This window comes from Engystomops pustulosus, chromosome 8 (assembly GCF_040894005.1).
Source record: "Engystomops pustulosus chromosome 8, aEngPut4.maternal, whole genome shotgun sequence".
Lineage (NCBI taxonomy): Eukaryota > Metazoa > Chordata > Amphibia > Anura > Leptodactylidae > Engystomops > Engystomops pustulosus.
The window spans coordinates 94,952,303-94,970,921 of record NC_092418.1 but is presented as its reverse complement, the minus strand read 5'-3'; the positions used below and the strand labels follow the sequence as shown (position 1 = coordinate 94,970,921).

The following is an 18,619-nucleotide window of genomic DNA, read 5'->3' as shown; positions in this document are numbered from 1 at the left end:
TTCAGTGGAGAGGGACAGTCACCTCTATCGGTCAATTGCCACATCTTGAACTAACCACAGACTGCAGTATTTCTAAGCCTGACCTTTACAACCCGCTGTTTACACTGTGACTCGCAGGTTTTTCTAAAGTTTGAATAGTAGGGACAGGGACCAATTTGTCATGCTTTGTGCAGCGCTGCATAATCTGTAGGTGCTCTATAAAGAATTATTATTATTTTATATTTATTTTTTTGGATCAGTGTATGCTAAATCCTTTCCCTTGTATTGCCAATTAAGAAGAATACAATGGGGCTCATTTACTAAGGGTCCGAACGCCTCACTTTCATCGGGTTTCCCGAATATTTCCATTTTGCGCTGAATTGCCCCGGGATTTTGGCGTGCGTGATCGGATTGTGGTGCATCGGCGCCAGCTTTCACTCGACAGAAATCGGGGGGCGTGGTTGTTGGACAAACCTACGGATTCGGAAAAAATGCGGAATTTAAAAAACGATTTGTGTCCCAAGATCAGCACTCACATGCACCGGGAAGAAGAAGGTGAACTGCGGCGGACCTCGGCGGGGGAAGCGACAGATGCAGGAAATTGGATGCACGATCTTAGTTAATCGCGGCAGATCTGAATCCTCGTCAGACAACGCGCCGCGGGATCGTGGGAGTGGAATTATATTATACTCTAATGAAAGAACATTGTGTTCAAATAATGTCATTGTATATCCTTAGAAATTTGTTGATATTTCAAATAAATATCCTTGGTGTCATCACTGCTTGTAATCCATCCCCGCAGCAGAATAATATATATAGCAGGAGCCGTATACTGCGAATAGAAAGGTCAGAAAACACTCATTAGTTTGGAGAAATCCTCTGCCTCCAGCGTTTTATACTATCTGTTATTTAATTAGTATTGTGAGAAAAAAATAATATAACTTCTGTTTATCTAAAGTGTCTGGGAATTGTCTTAATATGTCCCTAATGATGAGTATCTTATATTATGAGAAAGGTCCAAAACCCCAAACTGGACAAATGTTAAAGGGAAACTGTCATCAAAATCCATCATGATAAACCAGGGACACTTACTCTCACATCCAGGCACCGTGACTGTGCCTCCTTCCTTCTAAAAAACAACATTTATGCTAATGAGATGCTTGGGGTTGTTACAAGAGCCCATCCGTGCTCTGGCTTCACAGGCTGTTACACTGTGCAGCAATACTTACTCCTTCCCACTGTATAAGAAAGGACGTTTTGAGAGAGCAGCAGGGTGTACTTGCACAGTGTAACAGCCTGTGAAGCTACAACATGGAGTGTAACACCTCCCAGAGCACTTGTATGAGTAAGTGTTCCTGGTTCATCATGCTTGATTTCAATGGTAGATTTCACTTTCAGGGAATCTGTCAGGTTGTTTGAATATGTTGTCGCACCAATATCCAGAGCACATGTAATGCAGTGTACTGCTCACAGCTGCACTTGATGCACTGAGCACATTGATGTACTGGTGGTTTTCTGTGGACTCACATCAGTTGACCTCTAACAGTCTGGGTGTATACAATTTTGGTTGTCTCTGGATATGACCATAAATCTTCTGACTATGGTCAGATTCTTCTCATGAATAGCTTCTACTGTCTGCACGCTGCAGTTCTCTCTGCCTCCTGTCCCTCTCCATGCATTACAAGACCTGCTCAGAAACAGGCATTTCATGTCGGCAAGCAGAAGTGTGCAGAGACTTGATCTACAAGCTACAGACAAGAAAAGGTCTTTATCCAGGGGAGGGGGGCACAGCAGAGCTGAGTGTGTTATAGATATAGTGCTGTGTGTTATAGGTGAGATAGCAGTGTTAAGAGTGTCATTGTTACTTATATACATCTCATGACTCGTTTCTCATCTCTCTTTCTATGTTTCAGATACCAGTAGACTGTTCAGAAGCTAAATGAAAGTGTACCCTGAAAGTGAAACCCTGTACCCTGATAATCTAAGCACATTGTTAGCACACAGCATCTCATAACACAGAGGAATCATGAAGTGTCTGCTTAGAGAGTCCACACTCTGAAATATTACACTGACCATCATTGAGTGATAGCAGCTAATAAACAGCAATAAAACTGAGTATAAATTGTAAAGGGTTTCGTTAGGGTTTAAAAGTAAAGGGTTAAAATCTTTAATGTGTAAACAAAACTGGGGAAATAAAATTTGAGAACTTTCTTTCATGGGCAAACCCCTTTATGTAGCAGCAGCAAGTAAATTTAAAGTATGTATAATATATATATATATCAGTTAGATGTTAATCCATCCCCGCCCCACACTATATATATATATGGAGGATAAAGTATATATATATATATATATACTTTATGGAGGACCTTTCACCACCCCCATCAACTCCTATTCTTTGCGTGCTTTAATCCTTTATGATAGTATAGAGTCAAATTACCAGGAATCTGGGCAAAAAAAGGCAATATCAAAGGGGCAAAACAATAAAGAGGGACCCTAACAAGGCACTAACGTTAAAAAGCACCACATAGGAACAATGAGGAAGCTAAAGATGGAAAGGGGGGCACTAAGATGTCAAAAGGGGGACACTAAGATGGAAACTCAGTTTTCTTGCTGTTTTAGCTCCTATCACCCAATGATGGTCAGTGTAATTAATATTCCAGAGTGTGGGTGGGGACTCTCTGAGCAGACACATTATGATCCCTCTAGTGCTATAAGTTGCTGTGTGCTGACAATGTGCTTAGATTATCAGGGTACAAGGTTTATATACAGTTTCATTTATCTTCTGAACATTGTTCTAGTATCAGACACATAGAAAGAGAGACGAGACAGATCAGAGATGAGAGATGATGAGATCCATAAGATGCATATCTGTCTGTAGCTTTACTCTTCTCAGGATGTGTTGCTTGTCGGAAGAAAGTCTCTGCGTGAGCTCGTCCTGGAATGTAAAGGTGGGGACTGGAGGCAGAGAGGAGCTCATCGCAGCGTCAGACAGGAGAAAAATATGTTAACCCAAAGTCAGAAGATTCAGGGTCGGGTCCAGGGGCAACCGAAATTGGTTCTGTAAAATGCTGTTTTTTAATTAATAAAAGTGAACTAGAGAATCTGTTATTTTGAGTATATTTAAGAATCTTGGCTTCGTAGGAATGCACCACCTAAAATAGAGCATAAACCTTGGTAAAGAAGTGAACAATTATACTAATAGCGCCGAGGAGGCCACTAATCTGAAGAGGAAGCAAATAAAGAGGTGCTAAATTTAAACGGTAAGGGAACACTTAAGTTTTACTAGGACAGGGGGTGCACTAAATATCGGTGGACAGCGTTATACTTCGAGACAGATGTGAGCAAAATTTTGCTAGGTAGGGAGGCCTGTTAAGATTTTTTTTCGCAGGGCTCAGCGAGCTATAGTTACACCACTGCTGATAGCTCAGAAAATTCCCCTTTTGCCCTGTACTTGTGCGCGTAGTGGGGTTTCTCCATGCATCTTTGCAATCTTTCTGCAATGTCTGCTTCCTCTTCAAACTGACCATATGCAGCACCATGTGTCCAGAAAGTATAGAAAATAGAAACTTTCTTTTCATCAAATGTTTGGTTTAGGGAAATTCTTAGAGATGCTATATCTTATTTGGACACCAGATGGCGCCCAGTTCATAGAGTGAGAAATCCAGTGACACATTCCAAGGTCTATCCCAGAAGGAATACCCGGGTAACCTGGCACCTGCTAGAGAATATTTAATTACACTCTAGTAACCAAGGAAAAGGTTTTATTTCATTGTAGGATATTTCTGCAAATCCCTATTAAAGGAGTTGGCCGGGAATTTTCCAGTTTCTGTAGTGTAAGTAACATCTTTTAATAAATATAAATCTAATGTATTTATGCTCATAAACTTTTCTTCTCGTTGCACTGTGCTCATGAGACCTGCCCACTTGCACTTTTGGGACATTCCCACTGTGTTAGATTACGTCAGGCAGAGGAAGGGGAAAAGTGCTGAGAGAGGAGGGGGGCAGGGAGACAGTGTAACAGCCTGCGAAGCTGTACAGCCCGAGGAGCCCTTATGGCTCACACAGTTTCATTTCCCTTAGAATATATGTGACACATACCTGATAATCCTAAGTAACTGGCTGCTAATTCTTATTGCACTCCTGCTGATGGTGTTGTACACATTAGTAACTGAATGGAATGATAGTTGCAGTGTAAAGCATGGTGGGTGGACTGATCTTCAGGTAGGTGGCCACGCTGCTTACTACTCACCAATACTTATATACAGTATCGGACATTGTACATCACAACTAACCATACAATTAATATTGTATTATGTTTATACAAAGTAACTTTATAAATTCAATAAAATATAGACAGGAATCTTTATTTCCCATCGTTTACATAGATTGTTAAGATATTGAACTCTACAAGGAAAAAAGGGTTAGAATTAGCATAAGGGTTAACCATGACCCTAACTCTAATTTTTTTAAAAATGGTGGAAAATTAACAAAAATAATTAAAATTCTGTGTTTTGGAGGGCTAGGAAGGGGTTATTAGGAGGTAAACATAAACTCTCTACCGCCTGAGGTACATGGCTCAAATCGCCTCATAGCTGGTGAGCCAATTTCCAGAATAAAAGGAGCAACATTGTTCAGTCTAAAGTGAATCAGAAAAATGACAATTGCTTTGGAAAATATTCACATCAATGGAAAATACAAGAATGTTTTTTATTTTCTTAAATGGGTTTAAGGAGATCTATAATCAAAATCCATCATGAAAAACCAGAGACACTTACTCATAGATCCAGACCCCGTGACTGTGTTAATCTTCTTATATTTGTTATCAATGGCCTCCTTCCTTCTAAAATCAACTTTTACAATTATGCTAATGAAGTGCTTAGGGGATGTTACCAGAGCCCCTCTGTGCTGTAGATTTGCAGGCAAACTTTGGACGGGTATGGGATGTGGTGATATCTGTGTTGGGTGGTCTGTTATTGGAGGGTGTAGGGTCTGTTTATGTTTATTTATGGTCATTTATGTTTGTTTGTGGGTGTGGCTTGTCTTTGTTTATGGGTTTGGTTTAGCATGTAATAATTGTTGGGTGGGGGTTGTGGTAATTAGTGGTTAATCATTTTGGTGTATTTTTAAGTTATTAATATTTTGCTAGGTGTGAATGGGGTTGGAGCAGCAGGTAAGTTGTAAATATTTTGCATATATTGTATATTATGTTTGGTTTATGTTATGTACTGTTATGTTTTATACTTTATAGTTTAATAAAAGATCAGCAGTGTGCCAGTGAGTACTTCCCCTTCCCTCTGTGCGAGATTACAGCAGGAAGAGGGAGGGGGAAGTGCAAATGGAGGAGGCGGGAAGGGGAATTGCTCCTGAAGTCTTCCTGTGAAGCTAAAAGAAGATAGGGCTCTGGTTATGCTGCTCATTAGCATAATTTAAAAAGTTGATTTTAGAAGGAAGGAGGCCATGGATAACACATATAAGAAAATGTTCACAGTTACGTTGTCTGGATCTATGAGTAAGGATCCCTGGTTTATCATGATTGATTTTCATGGTTGATTTTTTAAGTGTAAAAACTGTAATTATATAGATGGACCCTTCCCCTTCCCAAAGTTCCGAAGAATCTAGGGAGGACCTCTCCAGCTACCTGTTAGTCACCCATCCTCATGGAGTGCTGGCACTTCTCTCTGTACCTATGTTCGGTTTGTACTTTTACCAGTAGATGGAGCTGCCATATTGAGGTGTTGCATGTGTTTTTATATATTTATTTCTTGTGCAGTTTCATGCATTTACAGACCATAGAGAAAGCACCAGCACAGGAGATGGAGAACATTAAGAAGAGCTTTATGTTCTCTTTTGGAAGCAGAATGAAATGAATGTGGCAGCTTTGTGCAGATCTGTGCCTCGCAGCGGAAATCCTGCCTGGGCAAGACCCCCACGTACCGGACCCTGTGCTATGATATCTCACGTATCAGGTAAGATTACAGAACCTCTTCTGCCTGTAACACATGGTCTGTGCCTTATAGGAAATCATCTATAATTACCTGCTATATCTATATGTATATCTATAGCAACACTGTAATCTGCCCGGTGTCCCCATGGCATCTGCTCAAGTTAAAGGGATGAATTAGGAGGTTTTTTTTTTTTGGGTTTTTTTTTACTGCTTCTAATAATCAAGCAATCAGCATATAATTATATCTACTTCCTTATCTGTGCCCATGAGGTAGGAGATGCTGAACTATATCTGCTTACTGTCAGCTCTCCCCCAGCTACAGACTAATCACAGATCAGGATCAAATCTCTCATTGAAAGCCGCTGCTTATTACACACTGCTGCTATTTTCCTGAAAAAAAAAAAAAAAAAGAAGAAAAAAAAAAAAACATATCCTTTAGGCCTCTAGATTTTCAGACCACAGAGGCCTTTCCCATCCTCTTTATTATATGTTATAGAGGTTTGAGTGTTTACAGAACCTTCCATAAGTTTTATTAAAAAACAAAAAATGTATACAAAAATTGAGACTTTTTGAAACGATTTTTTTTTTTTGTTCTTTGCTATGGCATTTACATTGAGGCATGTTTTATTGTTATTACTTTTTAGTTCTGGGGCGTTGTTCTATGTTATAATCGTATTCCCGGACAATTGTTCTCTTTGTTCTGTGATCCTTGCAAGAAAGGTTAATTGTAGAGAAATCATGCAAAATCATGGTAATGTATGCAGATTGAGGGGCGTCCTTTAAATAAGATAACGCTTTAGTGATTACATGTAACATTAGCATGAGGGGAAGCCGATGTGGTTTTTTTTTATTTTTAGTTTTTTTTAATTTTTTTTTTTTTTGCCATGAGTGTGGGTGTGGCAGGGCTGACCTCCCTCTTAAGGCTAAATTGCCAATCTGTACAGAGCAACATGAAACGATACTAACTGTGCTCAGACTTTCAACCCTATTTTACATGGTAAATTCTGCGTATGATTGTTTATTATGCTATTTTTTTCCCCCTCTATATTAGATTTTTTTTTATTTATTGCAGATGTTATTTATTATGTAAAATATATATTTTTTAATTGATACTTTTTTATATCATTGTTAGACATTACAGTATACAAGCGGTCCCCTACTTAAGAACACCTGACTTACATACGACCCCTAGTTACAAACGGACCTCTGGATATTGGTAATTTATTGTACTTTAGTCCTAGGCTACAATAATCAGCTGTAACAGTTATCACAGGTGTCTGTAATGAAGCTTTAGTGTTAATCCTGATTCTTATGAGAATCCAACATTTTTAAAATCCAATTGTCACAGAGACCAAAAAAATGTTGACTGGGGTAACAATAATAAAGTATAGGGTTCTGACTTACATACAAACTCAACTTAAGCACAAACCTACAGAACCTATCTTGTATGTAACCCGGGGACTGCCTGTACAATGTAACCAAAGCTACAGATCATAAAGGAGAATTACATTTTTGTTATTGCTTTAAATATTTTTGTATTTTTTTTGCATTAAAAATCATAGAATGAAGGCTCTGTTCCTTTTTTCCCTTATACCCTACAGTATAACTTTTGTACTTTGCAGAGCTGATCTGAAATAACTATAGACACAACAACCCTTACATACATTTTGAATACTCTTTTACATTTTCTTCAACTAAACTGACCATTGTTGTCGTTCTTATGCACTTTTTTTCTTTATTCTACACATTTTATTTTGTACATATAATAAAACCGAGCCTGTTATAATTTTTTATCTACTTTGACAACTTTTGGTTTTTTTTTTACATGAGTTTGGAACAAAATTAAAAGTAAATACTAGCGGTCTCTTACTTAAGGACACCCAACTTACAGACGACCCCTAGATACAGACGGACCTCTCTTCCCCCTGTGACCTCTGGTGAATCTCCCTTGATGTTACTATAGTCCCAGGCTGCAATGATCAACTGTAAGGTGTCTGCAATGAAGCTTTATTGATAATCTTTGGTCCCATCACAGCACAAAATTTTTAAAAAATCCAATTGTCACTGGGGCAAAATAAAATGTCTAAAGCTACAATTATAAGATACACCTGTTATGACTTACATACAAATTCTACTTAAAGGGGTTGTCCAACAGCATTAAAAAACCTATTGGTTTTATTGAGTGATGGCAGTACAGGACGCTGGGAGGGACCGCGGAGGTTAATAAATTTTTTTTTTTTTTTTGACCAGCCCCTTCCCGGCCACCAATAGGTTTATTTATGCTGTCGGACAACCCCTTTAAGAACAAACCTAAAGAACCTATCTTGTAGATAACATGGGAACTGCTTGTACATCTCTCATGTCATTCAATTAGAGAACACTGAATCCAAGTTCTTATGATGAGGATCTCAGCTGTGGGATTCCCAAAGTTGTTTTCACGTAACTTTTTCCAATTATTTTTTGCAGCTTGAGATTATATTTAGCATGACGGCTGGCATATTGTGTAGTTTTGCTGCAGTCTACTGTATTCCCGATCTGTGAAACAGGATTGTAACACATTGGCCCTGATATATTGTTGTGTCTGAGACCATTTTTGCATGGTTTGCATGAAAAAAAGTGTCTTTGGAGCTTGCATAAGTATTTATTATGTTTTTGTGCCACTTTTGTGTCGCGGCTGCAATGTGTCTGACACTTTTGAAAACTGTGCACCTAAAGTGGTGTGTTGGTGTTCTTAGTTTGCGCCACATTTATTACTGCGCTGCACCAAAATTGTATTGCAATAGTATGTAGCAAAGTGCACCAAGAAAAAATAGGTGCAACTGTGTCACATCCCGAAAACAGAGAGGATTACCTAAGAGCGTGAAACATACTGGGACACATTTACTAGGGGACGTGCACCAGTTTTCTTTTGGAGCTTTTAGGTGCCAACTCCTTGCACAGGTTTTTAAGAAGTGTCCGCACCAGATTTGTGTCAACCGCAATATTTTTGGGGCACGGCTGCACTAGGCATCACGCCACACAAATTTCTGCACTGAAATAGGCGTTCCGGTGCTCAGTTGGACCGTGCATCACATTTATCATGCAAATTCCGACAGAAATGTGGCGCACTCTCCATGTTAAAGGTGGCCAAAAAAAAAAGTTGGTGCACTCTGTCGGAGCAGTGCAGGGGGCGCAAGATCCAGCTCCCCCTGCACACTACACAGGCAAACTGCACATAGTACAGACCGCACTGTCCTCAGTAAATGTGCCACAATGTAGTGCAACTTGCACATTAGCGAGGCACACTGCACTAGGGCAACTTGCACCAGTTTTTATACAACTGGGCCATTATGTTATAGATAGAACATTGTGGCACATTCACTAAGGCCCGTGTGCCAGTTCTCTGTCGCAAACTGCTAGCCCAGGTATTTAAAAAGTGCCTGCACCACAACAAATTAGGGGAGGTTACGGTGCTCAGTCACACTGTGTGCCAGATTTATCATGCAAAGTCTGATAGAGTTGCACACTCCATGTTAAAGGTTCACTAAATAAAGTTGGTGCACTCTGTCAGAGCAGTACAGGGGGCGCCAAATTCATGAAGAACGGGCGCCAGAAATCCTGAATCTGGCGCCCCCTGTACACTACACAGGCAAACTGCACAGGCAAACTACACAGTGCACTGTTCTTAGTAAATGTGCCCCACTGTATGGGCAGTATACTATACTTCATGAGCGGACACAAAATCAGAGTGGAAACTACGGAATGGTTGAGACTTCATGGGGAACATGTAACATAAGTCTTGCTTTGTGCGCCTGCATTTTTTTTACTGTATTCCCGATCTGTGATACAGGACTGTAACAGATTGGCACTGATACATTATTGTGTCTGCGACCACTTTGGCTTCTGCTGGTCAGATGCATCATAGTGGCTTTAACTTATTGATACATGTGGTGTTTGAGGAGTTTAGGCCTTTAGTGAATTTGTGACTTTTTTTTTTTTAAACAAAAGCTGCAAAAAGTCTTCTAAAAGTCACAAAAAGTTCTATGCTATTTTCTACACCAGGTCGGGGGAAGGTGTGGATTTCTATCAAAATCTGCACATTTTTTGCAACTTTGTAAAAATGTGCAACTTTCACATATGGATTCAGGTAATAACTGCAGAATATTAAAGAAAACTAGACAATGGCGAACTTTGAAGGGAGACTTAGGCGTCTTAGGAGTCTTAGGCACAGAAGAAGTCATAAAAGTGCACATATTCTACAAAAAGTCACCAAAAATGAAAGTAAAACAAGTTAAAAACTAGATACCTGTGTTGTCTGTATGTATAATTCTCTGCAATTTAGCTTTTAATCCCATGTTTTAAAACAGACATAACTTTGGTTCAGTAGAAATGTGTACAGTGTGGAAGGTTCCTACTAGAGATGAACGAATCCCTTCATGTGGTGTTCCAGAACAAATATGACATTTTGCAGGCACTTAATTAAATAATAATTATTTATATAGCGCACACAGATTACACAGCACTGCACAAAGCATGTCAAATTGGTCCCTGTCCCCATGGGGCTCACAATCTAAACAACCTACCAGTATGTTTTTGAGTGTGGGAGGAAACCAGAGTACCCAGAGGAAACCCACGCAAACACAGAGAGAACATACAAACTCTTTGCAGATGTTGACCTGGGTGGGATTCAAACCCAGGACTCCAGTGCTGCAAGGCAGAAGTGCTACCCACTCAGCCACCTTACTCAGCTTCAGATGAATCTTTACTAATAGCTAATACTGTCATTCATCATGTAGCTTATAGAGGGGGCAAAAAAATACTTTACAAATTTCCAAAAGGAGGACTGTAGGAGATGTATACCAATATCCCATTAAAGCAAAATTGGTTCGGGCTAATTGCATTCAAACTTGAATAGAATATTTTGGAAAATTTGCCATAGATCAAATCTTGGATTCTTTGCTCATCTCTAGTTCCCACCTTAAAGGGATCCTTTCACCAGATTTGACCCAATTAAACAACTAGCACCCTCATGTAGGGTATGAAATTAATTTATTTTCTAGAATTCCCTCTTTTATATGAAATCTTGCCTGTATACCAACACAAAATCTCCAAAACCATGTGAAACTGAGCAGAGAAGAGACATATTTTGAATGAGTTAAGTCAAGTTTCAAGGCTGCAGGAGGGAGTGTCATCCTATATTTACTTCTATAGTATATAGAAACATGATGTAGTCTTCCAGATTGCATCAGGTTTATGTTTTTGTGAGCTACAGAACCAGACATACAGACAGTTAAAAAAGGCAGGTTAGAAAAAGTTAGATTTTTATCCCTAGCTCGTATTTCCAACTATGTCTTTATCTGTATCTCCAGGTCTGAAGCTCATAGAAACATAAACCTGATGCAGTCTGAAAGATGAGATTCTTATGTTTGATATGACACCAAAACTGTTACTAGGTACTACAGAACCAAAGATAGGACACTGCACCTTTATAGCCTACAGTGCTATACTTCTGATTGTGGTTGTATCTAGTAGTGCAGCTCAGGTCCTCTGAATTGTAATTCCAGACATATTCACTATGAAAAATACGAGCAGCACTCTACATTGTGAACTATGCTGACATGACATTTATAGGGAAGGCTATGGAGCACCAATCACCTTCACCAATCCCAGTTCTTACAGTAGAGATCCAAAAAAAATTATATTGACTACTTGGGAAAACTTGGTGGCTTACGAGAAAATTCAAAGTACAACAAATCATTGGAGCAGTACATGTAAAAGGAGGCAAAGAGATTATGGAGGAGGTACTAGAAGGTCCTCTTCAAAGGGGTAGTTTGTGATCTAAGGCAAAGAGAACCCAACACCCATCCGGATGGCACTTCTCCTCTGGAGTTACCCCCCTTGTCAGTGACATCAGAATCCTGTGCTAGCGCAATGCAGCCTTCATTGCGCAGCTGGGTAGCAGGCGGATGCACAATACAGACCGCATTGCACTTGAACAGAATATATCAAGGGAAGAGGCTGACATCAGCTCTGGAGGAGGCGGGTAAGAAGGGGCTCTGTTGACACCCCTAGAGCACTTCTGCCACATTTACATATTTTTATAACTTCTTTAGTTCTAAACTTCTAAAACTTCAAGACAAAGATATTTCCCAGATCCACAAGTAAGTCCTGCTTCTTTATCATTTCCAAATCTGATGATTAAGAATAGATAATCAATTTTGTAGTCCTGAAGGACCCTTCAACAATGACCTTAACAGTATGGAGTATGCTCTCATGTGATATGGATGAAACATTTTGGTTTGATTAATTGTGGGATCCTCTAAACACAATTTAATGGGTATTTAAATGGCCAGTTAAATGAGCATCTGTAGATTCACATTTAATGTAATTCATCTGCCTTATACATATATATAATCAATTGGATGTTATTAAAAAATGTACTTGTGTGAAGTTAAAGGACACCTGTCATCAGGTCTGTGTCACTTGTCCTGTCACCTCTACCTGTTGGAGCAGATCACAAGGATTCCATCCCAGCCTTTATCAAGTTATTTCATACATTATTCATTGTAAAATCATCTATTCTTTATCATGTAAATGAGGCTGGTCACATGGTCAGAGGCAGTGATGTCACCCCTGTTACCCCTCCCCTCTCCTCCCCCTGCTCATGTCTGTGTGTAATGTATAGTAAAGCATGGCTAGTGTGTGTGCTGCATCTGCTGACATGCTGCATCCTCCTAATACACAGGTGAGAGACACAGACATCAGCTACACATGAATCTGACATGTTCTGCTGTAACATGGCTGCCTGGAGCTGCTGTATCTCTCCTATACACACACAGGCTGCAGGGGGTGCCAGCACCAGGAAGCACATCATTATACAGCCTCACATCATTATACAGGCTGTCAGTCAAGCACTGGGGGTGTGGCTGTGCCTCCCACTCATGAATAGAGTGGACAGCTTGAATATGCTAATGCTTCATTGGACATTTCACAGGTCATTTGCATACAGCTTTAGGACCTCATTGCTTAGGATTACAGGCATGTAGAGGGACAATAAAGGGATAGAGGCAATGCTCTCTAATGGCAGTTTATGAAAATATATTTAGTTTAGGGGGGTTATTTTGCATGACGGGTTCTCTTTAATTTTCCATAGATGTTGCCATATTGTTCCTTAGGTATTATATAGCTGCCCTTGGATACAACCCCCTCCAAGCACTCTTCCAGCAATAGCCACACCAATGTGGATTCAACATTTCTTTCAACAGGATGGCTGTGAGACATACAGTCACTCCCGACCATTTCATGTGAAAAAAAACGACTTGTTTCTTTGTGAAATGACTCCAACAGAGTTGGTCATATCCAAGGACAGCTATCTTGTTTCTTACAGACCATATGGCAACATTTATGGTAGATTATCTTTACATCGTATCTTTTTTGTAGAAATGTACAGTAATGTAACGTATAGTATGTATATGGCAGATGAAATTAAATGAAAAGCCATTTCCCAGATGAGAATACCCCTAAAAGTTTGATGAACTTCCAATAAACAAAAATACCACAAGAAGTATGTTTCACATTAGTTTATGTGTATATGCAGTTTATTAGTATATGCAGAGTCAGAATAACTCCCTGGATCAAAAGAACTACTTACAAAATATCTTATTTCTAAGATGTGATATTCTTGTTCTCCAGAAAGGCATCCAAACCCCTCAAATTTTCAGCCATTACAGCATCTTTTGCTAGGGATTTCCATAGTCTAATTGCTCTAAAAGTAAAGAATCCCTGTCTATGGTGATGGTAGAACCTCCTCTCCTCAAGGTGTATACAAGGGCGGTTCAATAAGGGTGGTTTCCAAATTTTTTTTTTTAATTATTTTTCAACATAGTCCCCTTTTAGAAAGATACACTTCTCCCAACATTCCTGCCATTTTTTTAACCCCTCCAAAAAATAGGATTTGTTGAACACTCCAAAATATGCCTCTGTCTCAGGGATGACTTCCTAAATTTTTTTCCTGTGAGCCATTTCCTCAAGTTAGGGAACAAGAAAAAGTCGCAGGGAGCCAGATCGCGTGAATACGGGGGGGTGCGGCAGCAATTCATAACCTAATTTTGGGGGACGACAACTCCGGATGAATGTGCTGGTGCGTTATCGTGGTGAAACAGCACCTTCTTTTTCGCCAAAATGTGGCCGTGTCTCCTTCTTTGGAGCAGATTCACAGAAATCCATTGTTTTGATTGTTGCTTAGTTTCTGGTGTGTAATGATGGTTCTGGTGTGTAATGCAGGTTTCATCAACGGTGACAACTTAACGCAAATACTCCTTCGGGTCTCGCTTAAATTGCTCAAAACATGCTTCGAAGTTGACAGCCGCGTCCGCTTGTTGTCCACCGTGAGCAATCGCAGCACCCATCGGGCTGAAAATTTTGTCGTCCCCAACTTCTCATTTAAAATATTAATTGTCATTCCGGTCAACGCATCTACGGCCTCTGCTACTTCGTGCACTTTTGTTCGTCGATCAGCGAGCATCATGTCATGGACATTTTGAATGATTTCCTCGGTAACCACGTCTGCCGGGGTCCTGGTCGCTCCTCACAAAAACGGATGTTCGCCCACGTTTAATTTCGGTGAACCAATATCTAAATGTGGTCATAGATGGCAAAGTGTCTATTTTATCTCCTCAAATTTTTTCCCATCCAAAAACAAAAAGCGAATTATCAAACGATGCTGCTCTTTTTCCATCTTAGCGAAAATCACAAAACACATCTTACTCAAATGGCTGCCAAATCCAAACTAACCAATCAATCAGTCTGCAATTTGTCGTTTGATAGATGGCAGCAAATGATGATAACACTAACTTTCCTCAGGAACGCCCTCTGTCGTCAAACACAGGTACTTATTGAACCGCCCTTGTATCCTGTCTATGGTGATGGTAGAACCACCTCTCCTCTAGGTGTAGAGGATGGCCCCTACCTATAGGGATGGTAAAACCACATCTCCTCAAGGTATATAGGATGTCCCCTGTCTATGGGGATAGTAGAACCTCCTCTTCTCTAGGTGAAGATGATCCCCTCTGTCTATGGTGATGGTAGAACCTCCTCTTCTCTAGGTGAAGATGATCCCCTCTGTCTATGGTGAGGGTAGAACCACCTCTCCTCTAGGTGTAGAGGATGCCCCCTGTCTATGGTGATGGTAGAACCTCCTCTTCTCTAGGTGTAGAGGATGGCCCCTACCTATAGGGATGGTAAAACCACATCTCCTCAAGGTATATAGGATGTCCCCTGTCTATGGGGATAGTAGAACCTCCTCTCCTCTAGGTGAAGATGATCCCCTCTGTCTATGGTGAAGGTAAAACCACCTCTCCTTTAGGTGTAGAGGATAGCCCCTGTCTATAGTGATTGGAGAAAACCCTCTGTTCTAGGTGTAGAGGATGCGCCCTACTTGTAGCGTTGTGAAAACCACATCTCCTTTAGGAGTAGAGGATGCTCATTATCTATAGAGATGGTAAAATCACAACTCCTCATGGTGTATAGGATGTCCCCTGTCTACGGTGATTGTATAACCGCCTCTCTTCTTTCTGTAGAGGATGTCCCCTGTCTATGGTAATGGTAGAACTGTCTCTCCCCAAAGTGTATAGGATGTCCCCTGTCTATGGGGATGGTAGAACCTCCTCTCCTCTAGGAGTAGAGGATGCCCCCTCCCTATGGTGATGGTAAAACTCTTCTCATCTAGGGGTAGAGGATGCAGGGGGTATATGGCGATGGTAGAACCGCCTCTCCTCTAAGTGTAGAGGATGCCCCTGTCTATGATGATGGTAGAACCTCCTCTCCTCTAGGTGTAGAGGATGCCCACTGTTTATGGTAATAGTAGAATCGCCTCTCCTCTAGGTGTAGAGGGTGACCCTTGTCTATGGTGATGGTAGAACCTCCCCCCCTCTAGGTGTTGATGATGTCTCCCGTCTATGGTGAGGGTAGAACCACCTCTCCTCTAGGTGTAGGGGATGCCCCCTGTCTATGGTGATAGTAAAACCTCTTCTCCTCTAGGTGTAGTGAATGCCCCTGTCTATGTTGATGGTAGAACCGCCTCTCCTCTAGGTGTAGAGGATGCCCCCTGTATATGGCGATGGTAGAACCTCCTCTCCTCTAGGTGTAGATGATGCCCCCTGTCTATGGTGATGGTAGAGCTGCCTCTCCTCTAGGTGTAGAGGATGCCCCCTGTCTATGGTGATGGTAGAACCTCCTCTCCTCTAGGTGTAGATGATGCCCCCTGTCTATGGTGATGGTAGAGCTGCCTCTCCTCTAGGTGTAGAGGATGCCCCCTACCTATAGGGATGGTAAAACCACATCTCCTCAAGGTATATAGGATGTCCCCTGTCTATGGGGATAGTAGAACCTCCTCTCCTCTAGGTGAAGATGATCCCCTCTGTCTATGGTGATGGTAGAGCTGCCTCTCCTCTAGGTGTAGAGGATGCCCCCTGTCTATGGTGATGGTAGAACCTCCTCTCCTCTAGGTGTAGAGGAGGCCCTCTGTCTATGGTTATAGTAGAACTGCCTCTCCTCTACGTGTAGAGGATGCCCCCTGTCTATGGTGATGGTAGAACCGCCTCTCCTCTAGGTGTAGAGGATGCCCCCTGTCTATGGTGATGGTAGAACCTCTTCTCCTCTAGGTGTAGAGGATGCCCCCTGTCTATGGTGATGGTAGAACCTCCTCTCCTCTAGGTGTAGAGGATGGCCCCTACCTATAGGGATGGTAAAACCACATCTCCTCAAGGTATATAGGATGTCCCCTGTCTATGGGGATAGTAGAACCTCCTCTCCTCTAGGTGAAGATGATCCCCTCTGTCTATGGTGAAGGTAAAACCACCTCTCCTTTAGGTGTAGAGGATAGCCCCTGTCTATGGTGATTGGAGAAAACCCTCTGTTCTAGGTGTAGAGGATGCGCCCTACTTGTAGCGTTGTGAAAACCACATCTCCTTTAGGAGTAGAGGATGCTCATTATCTATAGAGATGGTAAAATCACAACTCCTCATGGTGTATAGGATGTCCCCTGTCTACGGTGATTGTATAACCGCCTCTCTTCTTTCTGTAGAGGATGTCCCCTGTCTATGGTAATGGTAGAACTGTCTCTCCCCAAAGTGTATAGGATGTCCCCTGTCTATGGGGATGGTAGAACCTCCTCTCCTCTATGAGTAGAGGATGCCCCCTCCCTATGGTGATGGTAAAACCTCTTCTCATCTAGGGGTAGAGGATGCAGGGGGTATATGGCGATGGTAGAACCGCCTCTCCTCTAAGTGTAGAGGATGCCCCTGTCTATGATGATGGTAGAACCTCCTCTCCTCTAGGTGTAGAGGATGCCCACTGTTTATGGTAATAGTAGAACCGCCTCTCCTCTAGGTGTAGAGGGTGACCCTTGTCTATGGTGATGGTAGACACCCCTCTAGGTGTTGATGATGTCTCCCGTCTATGGTGAGGGTAGAACCACCTCTCCTCTAGGTGTAGGGGATGCCCCCTGTCTATGGTGATAGTAAAACCTCTTCTCCTCTAAGTGTAGTGAATGCCCCTGTCTATGTTGATGGTAGAACCGCCTCTCCTCTAGGTGTAGAGGATGCCCCCTGTATATGGCGATGGTAGAACCTCCTCTCCTCTAGGTGTAGATGATGCCCCCTGTCTATGGTGATGGTAGAGCTGCTTCTCCTCTAGGTGTAGAGGATGCCCCCTGTCTATGGTGATGGTAGAACCTCCTCTAGGTGTAGATGATGCCCCCTGTCTATGGTGATGGTAGAGCTGCCTCTCCTCTAGGTGTAGAGGATGCCCCCTGTCTATGGTGATGGTAGAACCTCCTCTCCTCTAGGTCTAGATGATGCCCCCTGTCTATGGTGATGGTAGAGCTGCCTCTCCTCTAGGTGTAGAGGATGCCCCCTGTCTATGGTGATGGTAGAACCTCCTCTCCTCTAGGTGTAGAGGAGGCCCTCTGTCTATGGTGATAGTAGAACTGCCTCTCCTCTAGGTGTAGAGGATGCCCCCTGTCTATGGTGATGGTAGAACTGCCTCTCCTCTAGGTGTAGAGGATGCCCCCTGTCTATGGTGATGGTAGAACCTCTTCTCCTCTAGGTGTAGAGGATGCCCCCTGTCTATGGTGATGGTAGAACCTACTCTCCTCTAGGTGTAGAGGATGCCCCCTGTCTATGGTGATGGTAGAACTGCCTCTCCTCTAGGTGTAGAGGATGCCCCCTGTCTATTGTGATGGTAGAATCTCCTCTCCTGCAGGTGTAGAGTATGCCCCCTGTCTATGGTGATGGTAGAACCGCCTCTCCTCTAGGTGTAGAGGATGCCCCCTGTCTATGGTGATAGTAGAACTGCCTCTCCTCTAGGTGTAGAGGATGCCCCCTGTCTATGGTGATGGTAGAACCTCTTCTGTTCTAGGTGTAGAGGATGCCCCCTGTCTATGGTGATGGTAGAACCTCCTCTCCTCTAGGTGTAGAGGATTCCCCCTGTCTATGGTGATGGTAGAACCTCTTCTCCTCTAGGTGTAGAGGATGCCCCCTGTCTATGGTGATGGTAGAACCTCCTCTCCTCTAGGTGTAGAGGATGCCCCCTTTCTATGGTGATGGTAGAACTGCCTCTCCTCTAGGTGTAGAGGATGCCCCCTGTCTATGATGATGGTAGAACCTCCTCTCCTCTAGGTGTAGAGGATGCCCCCTGTCTATGGTGATGGTAGAG

The 18,619-nt window shown here is 42.0% G+C and overlaps 1 protein-coding gene across 1 annotated transcript in view; it reads left to right on the top strand.

The window, feature by feature from the left end:
* The first annotated feature begins 5,772 nt into the window (after positions 1-5,772).
* The window catches only part of LOC140075676 (sodium channel protein type 2 subunit alpha-like), a 125,553-nt gene continuing 112,706 nt past the window's right edge, over positions 5,773-18,619 (top strand). The window contains exon 1 of the mRNA XM_072121838.1: positions 5,773-5,948. The gene's annotated coding sequence lies outside the window, so the exon portion shown is untranslated. The remainder of the gene's footprint in view (positions 5,949-18,619) is intronic.